The sequence below is a fragment of the Dipodomys merriami genome, unplaced genomic scaffold (genome assembly GCF_024711535.1).
Source record: "Dipodomys merriami isolate MVZ:Mamm:240054 unplaced genomic scaffold, mDipMer1.0.p SCAF_498, whole genome shotgun sequence".
Lineage (NCBI taxonomy): Eukaryota > Metazoa > Chordata > Mammalia > Rodentia > Heteromyidae > Dipodomys > Dipodomys merriami.
This window is the reverse complement of record NW_027206066.1, coordinates 66,934-78,885: the sequence shown is the minus strand read 5'-3', so window position 1 is coordinate 78,885 and position 11,952 is coordinate 66,934. Positions and strand designations below refer to the sequence as shown.

At 38.3% G+C, this 11,952-nt stretch overlaps 1 long non-coding RNA gene across 1 annotated transcript; it reads right to left on the bottom strand.

The window, feature by feature from the left end:
- Positions 1-450: 450 nt before the first annotated feature.
- Positions 451-10,223, bottom strand: LOC138809419 (uncharacterized). The gene is made up of 3 exons (XR_011366833.1): positions 10,145-10,223; positions 9,874-10,040; positions 451-523 (listed from the first exon to the last, which is right to left on the bottom strand). It is a non-coding gene; the product is annotated as an uncharacterized lncRNA (long non-coding RNA).
- Positions 10,224-11,952: the final 1,729 nt, after the last annotated feature.

Below are 11,952 nucleotides of genomic sequence, written 5' to 3'. Positions count from 1 at the left end.
TTATGCTAATAATAATTTTGTTGAAGATGATGGTGACCAGAGTGACCCTGATAATGACAATGTTATGATTGAAAAGGAAAAATTTTTAGACATCTTTGAAGCTAGATTTCCCACATTGAATACATAATAATAAACAGAGTTGGATTACATACAATAAGAATAACAAGAGGAGAGTTTCAATATCAAGAAATACAATCACATAATCAGGTGAGACAGTAAATCCATATGTTATTTTTGCAGTCTCTCTAATGTCTATTCACTCTTCTTGGTGGTATTGTTTGCTTATAAATAAAATCGTTTATTATCCCACATAGATAAAATATAATAATCTGAGTGCTTTGTTATCAAATGTTCTTGTTTTTTCTAGCCTTGGGAACTTAGGAGAAACCCTTTCACCACCCACATAGCCAGTGGCTTAGTTATATATCCTTAGAAGGTAACAACACATACCTCAAGCATGCTTCACTCATTAGGCAGAAATCCTTATTCAGTTTTAGTTTCTTTCCAGTTCACTGAAGAAAATCTATGTATAAATTTATGAAGAACACTTGGCAACACATACAGCAATAAGAAAATTTTGATGGACTAAGATTAGTTTTCAACCTAGTGTGATTAGTTCAAGTAACATTCTCATCTAGATACTATTCAATAACGAATGTTTTCCAGTGATATGTTGAGTATGTTCTTCAATGCAACTGTAGACACATGACCCAATTTACATAATACCACTTACATATCTGTAGTTGCCTTCAAAGGACACAGCCCTTTGAGCCAGGAGGTAAAATATATTTTTATTTCTGCATGAAACAATTTGTGACTTTATACCAACAAACTGAATTTGACTCTTTCCTTATTTGTAAACCAGGGTGGAAAATGTAAGGACTCGTCACTTTTCCTTTTTCTTGCTCTAGGAGTAAGCAAATGTATTCTTCAATATTTCTGGTAGATTACATCCATTTATAGATGAGAAATGTAAGGCCAACAGTCAATGTAGTGAGTAAATAATGATACTAGAATTTGTGTCTGAGCTCTTCCCTCTGCATACATACAAGGAGCAGTAATTTGTTGATGGAGAGGACCAATATGTAAAGACAATGGGGAAAAAACATACTTTGTAAATAGCTGTTTAAGACTAGGTGACCAGTGATAAGTACATGAAACAGACTTGTGTCAGGGGCATAAAAAGGAGTACATAGAAATCATATTAGTGCTGGGCGCCAGTGGCTCATGTCTGTAATCCTATCTACTCAGGAGGCTGAGATCTGAGGATCACGGTTCAAAGCCCGCCAGGGCAGAAAAGTCCATGAGACTCTGATCTCCAATGAAAACCACTAGAAAACTCGAAAATAATGCTGTAGCTCAAGAGGTAGAGTGCTCTCCTTGAGCTGAAGAGCACAGGGACAGCACACAGGCCAGGAGTTCCAGCTACATGACCAACCAAAAAAAAAAAAAAAAAAAAAGAAATCAAATTAGTAACAGAAACTAAGAAAATCTTGATCGTTCATCTTATATAATGGGTGGAGTAGAAGAGTAAGAAGAAATCTAAAGGGTTCTACATCTATGGCCAGGCAAATGTGTTAGCGATATTCTTGGCGATAAGGATTACAGGTGAAAATGATGGATTTAGGGGAAAAAACTCTCTGATAATTCTAAAGTTTATATTAAACAGATGCAAAGATAGGTCTGTTTACATATCATCAAAATATCCATGACCATGAATATGAAAAAGAATGATAAAATTGGGGACATTATTAAAAGGAAGAGGAAAAGAAAAGTTATGACATAAGTGTAGCATTGTGAGCACCAGTGTGGACAAGATTGGAAGAAAGAGATAAGGAAACAAGAAAGTAATAAAAACAGATTTACAGAAGTGAAGAAAGGAAAGAATTTGCAGGAAGAAAAGGTCAAAACTGTTACAGAGACATTGAAGGAAATATGCTATTTGGATTTGAAAACTAAAAGGACATAGACAAGTTTTTTTGTTTTTTTGTTTTTTTTTTTTAGGGGCAGGGGGTCCGGTCATGGGACCTGAACTCTGGGCCTGGGCACTGTTCCTCAGCTCTTCAGCTCAAGGCTAGTGATCTAACACTTGAGTCACAGCGCCACTTCCGGTTTTTTCTTTTTTGCTTATGTGGTGCTGAGAAATCGAACGCAGGGCCTTAGGCATGCAAGGGAAGTACTCTACCACTGAGCCAACTTCCTAGCCTGATGGACAAGTTCAATAAGAACAGTGTTTTGGTGAACTGGTAGAGATGTAAGTCATATTGATGAAATTTTGTGATATGAATGTGAAGCCATAAAATTCCAGATCCATGAATTCAACAAATCCTGTTGATTTTAAATGTTAGGAACAAATGCTTTTATCCTGACCTTAGAAGTATTATACAGATGTAACTGTCATGACCTTTACTTAGATATATTCTGTGAATATTTTTGAAGACTGTTTAACCAGGAGATTATGGTTGAACTATAGCACAGACAAGCCTAATTTGCCCTACAGTTCCAATGAGTGATCCATGTATCTACATCAGTTTGGAATTTTATTGAAATATTGTTAGCTATGTTTGGTTATCTTTTCAGACTATTCATTATAAACATAGGACAATACCACCAAGTAAAGTTTGAACATTCAGTTTTACTGATGTTACTGAACACTCTGCAAATTGATTCTTCTTTAGAATAGAAAATGCCTCAATAGCCATTGATATGTCATAACTGTCATATACTCTATTTAAATATAATTCCTGTTAGGGATATCTCCATGCTGAAATAACCCTCTCAATGAACCTGCCACAAATTCTTATATGTAGGAAGTGCTCTTATAAACTTCAAGCTTTTATTGAATGGAAGAGTTCAGACATTACCCTCACCACAACGACTAAATGCCTAAAAAGATAAGACATTTTGTTTTAATACCTTTCTTTTATTTTCTGATACACATATGCATTTAGGGAAGGATTCTGATGTAACAATAATACAATGGTGACTTGTAATAACACAACATCTAGGATCTAGTGTTAATTCAGTTACTTACTAATTAGCTCCAAAGTGTGTGGATATTTTTATTTCTCCTGGGTAAACTAATGAGCTCCAAGAAAATATCCCTAAGGAGCCTTTCAATTCAGATATCACTGTTTGTCTCAAAATGCCTTAAATTCTACACCCTCTAATGTGGGCATAGAGTTATACTGTGGAACTTTTCTCCTCAGAGAGTGAGTACTACCCTATTGGTTAACATGGACAAAGTACCTTCATACATAGACTGGGTGTTTGCAAAAGAGAAGTGGTATTTGAACAATGTTTTTAGCAGTTTGCACAGAAGAAATGGAAATAGAGCAACTGTGAAATCAAAAGGAACATGCAAAAAGACAAAGGTACAAAGTAGAATGTGCCAAGGAAATGCTGATGTGCAATTTCAAATAATGTGCTCAGGTGTGAGGGTGTGTTCAAAGTATAGCGTCAGAGAATATACTTGGATATCTTGAGAAAAAACTGCATTAAACTATTCTGGGATTATCATACAAGTACAAACTCGTTACACTGACTCTCTAATCAGTCACAACATCATTAATTTAGGGAGTATTTTCCAAGAGCATACTGAGAAAAAGAGGACTCATCACAATTATTGTTCAGGTTGATGTAACGACAATCACATAAAGTTTCTTAGAAGTCTTCATATATTTTGGAGCATTAAAGTGGTAAAAAGCCAAGTAAATATTTTGCATGTATCTAAATTAAGTGGGACATATTATATTGGTGTCTCTTTAACTTGGATGTTATATTGTACTGTAAGTTGGGACAATGATCTGCTTTCAGTTATTTTCTTCTCTTCCCCTTCTTTTGCCCTTCCACTTAAAGAGACATACTTGAGCTTGCATTTTTAAATCGTTCAAAATTATATGAATTTCTCCATACTTCTCGCAGCCTCCTATATCTTTCTCAAGGGAATATCTTTTCACTACCATTTTTTATCCCATATGATATTGGATATCTTCCTGACTAATTCAGTGCAAGATACACATTAGACTCATACATATATCTCAACACTTGTACCACCATAAAATCCTATCTTACTTAGAAATCATGATTTCAGTATGTCTGGGGAGGGGACATCTGTCATTTTTGAATGACCATAATTGTTACTTACATGCAAGCATGTTTTAAACCAATATGCCTCTCAGTAGATGAATGAATAGGCATGTCCATTGCGGTGCTGTGGGCTGTGGCATGGACGAGGAAGAAAAATGGTTGGCTACCCTTTGTTATTAATCCTGGGCCCCGGGGCTGGCCTGACGGAGAGTTTCCCTGCATAGGATAAGTATTTTTATAGTTATCCTTTATTGTCTATTTTTGATCTACACACTCTTGCCTAGTGCTTTCCTTTTTTACATTTAGGGCAAATTCCTGTTCCTCTCTTGTTAACATCAGTAGCGTTTTTACAATTCTTCTTTATATGTCCCATTTGACCACATCCAAAACATTTTAGATTAGCGGGTTTGGTTTGTAAAGCATGCAAGGTAGTGGGCATAGTTTCAGCACAAACAACTGCATAAGCCGGGATTCAGATGTAATGTCTTTACACGCCCTTAAATATGTATTTACATCCCCAGATTCTTTAATAGGCAATAGGGCTCATCTACAGTCCTCATTAACATTCTCACAAGCCAACATGCCCAGTAGTTGTTGCTGTGCAGCCTCTCCCACAACAGTAAGTTCCAAGGTCAGTTTCAATCATGATAAAAATTCAACATAGGGTCTATTAAGTTTTTGAATTACTTTTGTCCAGGAGCCATAATGCTCTCCTACCAGCCGAATCCTCTCCCATGCCTCAATACCTATGTCTCGCAACTACTCATGGATCTCTTCAGGAGAGTTCACTTGCATATTAGCAACTGCATATTTTTCTGTTCTACTCAACATGGGAAAGGTTATGACCTATAGGCGCGGATTATTGCTCTGTGCATTTTGTCTAGTCCTTTCTGTACATAACTCAGTAAACCACATTTGCCATTGTAGGTATTCAGGATCCTTAATTAGGCTCTACAAAGCAACTTCCAATCCTCGAGAGCAAAATTATTGTAATGTCGGGCAAGCCAATAAACAATTTCTTACCATAATGAGACTGAGGACCATACAACGTCACTGCCTTCTTAAGTTTACCAATATCATTGACAACAACACCTTCATATTTGACTGGTTGAGCTAAATCATTCATAGGGGCTGGTCAAATTACAGGATAAGAAAAAATATGCATTTCATCATCAAACTCACTGTCTAAGCCTTCTGTTTTGTGAGGGAGTGACACGGTAAAAATTGCTTCGGCAAGCAGAGGAGCAGAAGGGTGTTTTACTTTCACTTTCTCAGATTCTCTTTCACTCTGCTAATTTCTAACTCCATATGTTGTAATCTTGATAAAATCAATTCCATTTGCTCAGACATTCTATTTACGCTTTCAGATTGTTCTTTTTCAGGCTTCTTTACCTCTTGTTTTTTCTGTTAATTGTGATGCATCCTTATCTATTACGTCCTTAACCTCAGAGTCCAATTGTAAATCTACAATAGAAGGGGTGGCCTCTTTTCTCATTTAAAGCTTTAAAAAGGGTATGTAAAATAGCCCAAATGGACCAAAATCTAACGGGAATCCTTTCCCCTTCTCGAACAGCTCTTTCTACATTATATTTTACTCATTTCCAATTATCAACATCTAATGTCCCTTCAACGGGGAACCAAAGATTCCATTCCCTAACTACATTAATACACATTTCTATGTCAAAAGAAGAAATAGTTATACCATAAGCAGCAAGTAAATGTTTTAGCATATGTAAGTACGGAGTAGACTTAACTTGTCCCATCACCCTGTAATTAAAAAAGTACTTACCTGTATATACCTTCCTGAATTCAACACTTCAGGGTCCCTGTTTGGGTGCCAGTTGGCAATGTCTAAGGCATTGGGGTCCCTGGGTAAGGGTCACAAAATCACCAGGATACAGGGGATACAGAGTGCAAACAGCAATTGCCACTGCATGCTGTGCTTTATTGCTAGTGGGTATTTAAAGACAAGCAAGTATTATATTTTCCAAGATTTAGTCAGGAAATATTCACACAAAGAATTTCAACAGATACAATTTTGCTTAAACTATGAGACAATGTCTTTGTATATTTTTATCTAAACTCTTTTAGAGCAAGTTCAAACCACTTCCCTGTACTCAGGAAAATGCTTGACTAGCTGTTCCTCTATGCTTATGTAAGCAGAAGAGCTACTTCCTCAGCTCCCAGGAATCTGACAGGAGCTTTGAGATAGGGAGAGAGAACATATTCCCTCTCTAACTTGGCATGCCAAGAGCTTTCCACATACACAAATACAGTCCTCAGATAATCCTGAGGCCGGAGCCTGCATCATTCTGCCCCTCCAACACAGACCATGAGGTTTCACACAGATTGTCTCACCAACTCTTCTATTGATTTAAGCAAAACAAAGCAAAGCAAAGCATACAAAATAGACTTTATGGTTAATTAAGCTGCTATTAAAGATTCTAGGCAGAACTATACTGTTAAATGATGAGTTAGTAAATATGGTTTGTAGATACTTATCTCACATGTGTCACAAAAATAACCATGGATTCATAACTAGAAACTCTGAAGTGTACAGTATATTAATTAGGTGAGTTTCATTCGGTACCCAATGAAGAGAACACCACACGGTATTCATTCAGGTAAAGTAGTTTATTTACTGAACTGCTGCCAGTGCCATATATGGTGGAAAGCCATGTGAAAAAATGGGGGACCCAACCTGGGAGAAGTATGTATCTATGTAAAGGACCAGATGAGGTGTGGCAGTTTGAGGGAAACTCTGGCAACACTGGATCTGGATGTGACTTCAAGTTCTGGAACTCACCTCTGGTCAGATGGAAAGTGTGAACAGAGGCTGACCAGGTTGTGACTTAACAGGATGGGGAGGTGGCTAACTCCAGGTGTGCCAGATACTAGGCAACACATGAAGGGTTGAAACTTAGCCAAGAAGTGTGAAGGTGTCTGAATAGGGTCTGCATGGCCTGGGGCAGACCTAACACCAAATACAGGTAGTACCTCTGACATATGACTCCTGACTCCAAACAATTCATTCTCAATCATTTTCTTTCTTTCTTTCTTTCTTTCTTTCTTTCTTTCTTTCTTTCTTTCTTTCTTTCTTTCTTTCTTTCTTTCTTTCTTTCTTTCTTCCTTTCTTTCCTTCTTTCCTTCTTTCCTTCTTTCTTTCTTTCCTTCTTTCCTTCTTTCTTTCTTTCTTTCTTTCTTTCTTTCTTTCTTTCTTTCTTTCTTTCTTTCTTTCTTTCTTCTTCCTTCCTTCCTTCCTTCCTTCCTTCCTTCCTTCCTTTCTTTTCTCCCTTCCCCTCTCTCACTTTTATTTTTTTGGTCGGTCATGGGGTTTGAACTCTGGGCTTGGGCACTGTCCCTCAGCTCTTGAGCTCAAGGTGAGAGCTCTACTGCTTGAGCCACAGCGCCACTTCTGGTTTTTGCGTGGTTTATTGGAGATAAGGGTTTCACGGACTTTCCTGCCCAGGCTGGCTTTGAATCGCAATCCTCAGATCTCAGCCTTCTGAGTAGCTAGGACTATAGGTGTGAGCCACCAGTGCCCAGCTCTCTCTCTCTATCTCTCCCCTCTTTCACTCACCCTCCCTCTCTTCCCTACTTCAGTATTCTCAACTCTCAAATAATGAACACTTGCTGAGTTGAACTCACAGGCTGGGAGAGCAGCTTAATTGGCATATGTGAAATTTATTTAATGTTTCCTTACACCTCTACCACAGGTCACTGGAATCAAATAATGAACACTCAACAGCATAGCATCTTAAGCCATTTGGAGGAGGAAAGCAAGCATGCTCACTGCATTCTGTGAGGTCGACCCTAGGAAGGTGGGGCAGACTCCTCCCTCATCTTGCTAAAACTCAGCCCAGTTTCTGCATCAGTAGAGGTTACTGCCTACAAGTGTCCCAGTTACCCAAGTGACACAAGTACTAGGCAGAGGCTTAGCCTCTTGTGGTTCTGAGATTAATGGCATGATTCAACATGATCCACTAGTTTGTTGTGATTGGGACTTCTAAAATTTATGGTTAGACTATGTTCAAATTGTGATCTATTTATTTCTGATTGCTAACCATGATTATAGATGTGAACCAGCACATCAGACCAGTCAAAGTTCTTTATCCCACATGGAAGACGTGAAGTTTATTTTACCAAATGACATACAAGTTGACAGACATAAAAGTAAGTCCTTAATTCTGGTCAAGATGTGTTATTAATGTGAAACAAAATTACTTAGCAAAATATCTGACTACTGTGATTATACTTTCAAACTTACCCTAAACTTTAATATCAAATCACCTATATTAGCCAATGATTCGCTCAAATTACCTGTAATCATTTATGTCTGTCCTATCTTCTAGAAGTATGGAGAACTGGAGCTCACACAATTAACTAAAGTGGTAGAATTTGAGAGGATCACAGTTCTAAATCAGTCTAGGAAGGAAAGTATCAGCCATATCAACCTACTAGGTGGGTATATTGGAATGCAATCATGATCCCTGTTTTTTGGGCTTGGTGTAAAAATTGCTACTCTATGAGTAAAGTAAATTAAACAAGAAAGGATTGGTGGAGTGACTCCAGTGGTGGAATACTTGTCTGGCAAACACAACATCAAAACTCAAATCAACTTACTAAAGATAAAATAAGAAAAGGAAAAAAAGAACAACTCATACTGAGCATGCGTTCAATGTAAAGATTTACACTACATTATTGTAGTTATTAATACCATCATTTCTAGGAGCACACACATTTTGTGTGAAGACTAAATGAAAAAAATGACACCCTATATATAAAGCTTTGGTAAAACACGAGTCTAACTCACAATGGTGAACACTTAAGATTGCATGTGCAGTGGTGTTGCAGGGATGTTAAGGTTTATGGAAGTCCATGAACTTGACATGATGAAATTACCTAACCATACATAACCATACAATTAACTGGACAGATACAGTTGATATATATATTACACACATGTATGTATATATTAAGTGACATATAAATAAAATGAAAAATTTATAAGGAATAGAGCTAGATGCCATGTCTGACTCAAGCAGATAAGGTCAGATAAGTTGGTGTTAGGGAAATGAACTCTAAGGTATGTATTCAAAAATTTTACTTTCATTCCATTTTTTCTAGTACATTTATAAGTTTAATTCTTTGTTGCTTTTTATGTCCCTCCCCCATGATATAATCCCTGCTTTCACTATATTTTATGTTGTTATAATTTATGGAGGGGAAGGGAAAGAAAATCATTTAAATAGGGATTACAGGTGGACCCATTGCAACAATGAGACATACAAGTCCTATGTCTAAAATGAACTTTACAACTTTGTTAGCGGGAGGTGGAGGGTCGGGTAGGCTGATGGGGAGAGGATGGGATGGGAAGGGGAATAAAAGGAGGAGGCTACAATGCTTGATAAGATATGTACTCATTATCTTGCCCATGTAATTTTAACCCCTCTGTACAGTATTTTCACTATAAAAAATATGAAGAAAAAGAATCAGCTGCTGTGGACTAAAAGTTTGCGATAATCCTTCTAAATTAATGACTGCACATGTTGTTACATGTCTACCATCCCAACTCCAGAGGACCAGGGCTGGTGAAGGATACCTGTCACAGATAGGAAGACCTCGAATATCCCAGCAAGAGCTTATATTGAGGCTCTGTTTCAGAAATTCCCAAGACAGAAAGGTGGCTCCTCAGAGCCAGTGAGAGGACACAAGTCGTGGGTCATGGGGCCCTCAGAGGGGTGTCTGACCCGGGGTAGGGGTTGTTTGGGGGCAGCCACTCACCTGTGCTGCTGGGAGAATTTGCTTTAGGATGCTCCAGGTCGAGCGAGCAGTGATGGCAGTGGCATTGCAGACACATGGCCTCAGAGCAAAGAACCTGGGCCAGGGAGCAGGTTGGGGCTCTATGCGGCCTGGCAGGGTGCCATTGCCTGATGTTTGAAATTCCGCACCTTGGGAAGGAGGGAAAGAAGCCAGGGCGAGGGCAGGCATCTCAATTTCCTTCTATATTCCAAAGTTGCCTGGAGTCTCTTCCTCACCACTCAGCCATCTCTACCTTCCTTAATTGCTGGTAGTGGTGTAAACTAACAGAAGGAATCCTGGTGCTACAAGGCAGCATGGAATGTGGGCGTGACCACCATTCTTGTATCTCATTGGTCAGAAAGAACTATGAAAGAATGGGGGTGTGGCCAGAATCCTGTGATGCAAGCAGCATGGGCACAGTCAAGAAATAGCAGCTCCCCCAGCCCTTTTCTCAGGGAACAATGTCCAATTCAGTTGGATACAAGAGGGTGACCTCATTTAGCTGGATGGTTTCACAGATTGTTGTGTATGTCTGTTTGTTCCCATTCCCAGTCCTTGTATTCAGGATATGTGCACAGTCTGTGAGCTGCTTTTGATCAAGGCTGGCCTTCCACACTAGAGCCACAGTGATTCTGGCTTTGTTGGCACTGAAGTTGGACTTCTTGCCTAGGGTGTCTTCGACTATGATCCTCCCATCACAGCCTTGTAAGTATCAAGGAGGACTGCTGAGAGCCACTGGTGCCTGCCTAATCATTGGTCTTGTTGATGTTCTTGGACAGACTGGTGAGTTCCCTATCCTCGGGTTTAAGTGGTGGGAGCTGTAGCCCACAGTTGGAATCTTCGTCCTGCCACCTCCAAATGGAAGGAGATCCTAAGCAACTTATTCCTGTCCATATGATTACCAATGGAATATGATGAATGTCATGATTGAAAGAGCAGTTCTTGAATGATTCTAGAATAAAATTATACACAATTATGTTATAGGACACTGATCGATGTTAGTTAATATTTTATGAGGCATTTAAACAATCACATTAATAAAATGGAGGAATAATGAAATACCTTAGAATTACTATGCTATTACATACTATAAAGGTGCCATTTTTCTGCCAAGACTGAGACTGGAACTGGTCTTGTTAACTCTGTTGCACTGTGTGGGAAGGGGAAACTGGACTCCTAGAAGTCAAGAAATTCATGTCTATTCTTTAGGCCTGAAATAGATCCCCACCACTAGAAAACATCTTATTCATGTACAATTTACATATATGATTTATATTTATATACATATGTTGACTCCATATTGCATTCAGTGCAGTTATTTTATTTTTTGTTTTATTCATGTATTGACCATTTATTTTGACTATTATGCACATAAAACATTGATTACATTGATTACATAAGATAGAGGTCTGCATATGTATTCCACTTCATACCTGACACCCAGGACTTTCACAGAAAAGGAAAACGTGTGTCACCATCAAGTTCTTACTCCACAATCCATTTTTGGGGAGTGCTGGCATCTGACCTCATGGCCTACATGCCTACAAGGCCCAATTCATGAATGGTTGAGTGTCAGCACGCCATCCTGGGGCAAATTGAGCTGACAGGCTGTTGCCAGGACCTGAGCTCAAGCCCCAGGGGTTAAAAAAATAAGAACAGATTGACATGCAGATGGAAGTATGCTAAAAAATATGTGTTTTTACAGAGTATCGGAGATGTCTATACATTATTAAGTTATATAGACTACATTCCTACCAATTCCTGGATATTAGTCATGCGTCCATGTAATTAGTGTTATTGTTTTCATCCTTATACTATTAATGAAATCAATCAGTGTCCTGAAATTATTGTGTTCCTGTAAGTAATAATATTCATTTTATGCTTCATAAATATTAAATAAAATCAATTAGCTTCCTGAAATGTTGCTGTCTAATTTTATAGGAGCATCATTCTTGATCAACTCATCGAACCTTGACATTGATAATATTCCATTGTTCTTCCTATGGATGGGAACCATTTTCTTAGTATCTCCTGCCATTGGTTGGTGTTAGGAGGGGGATT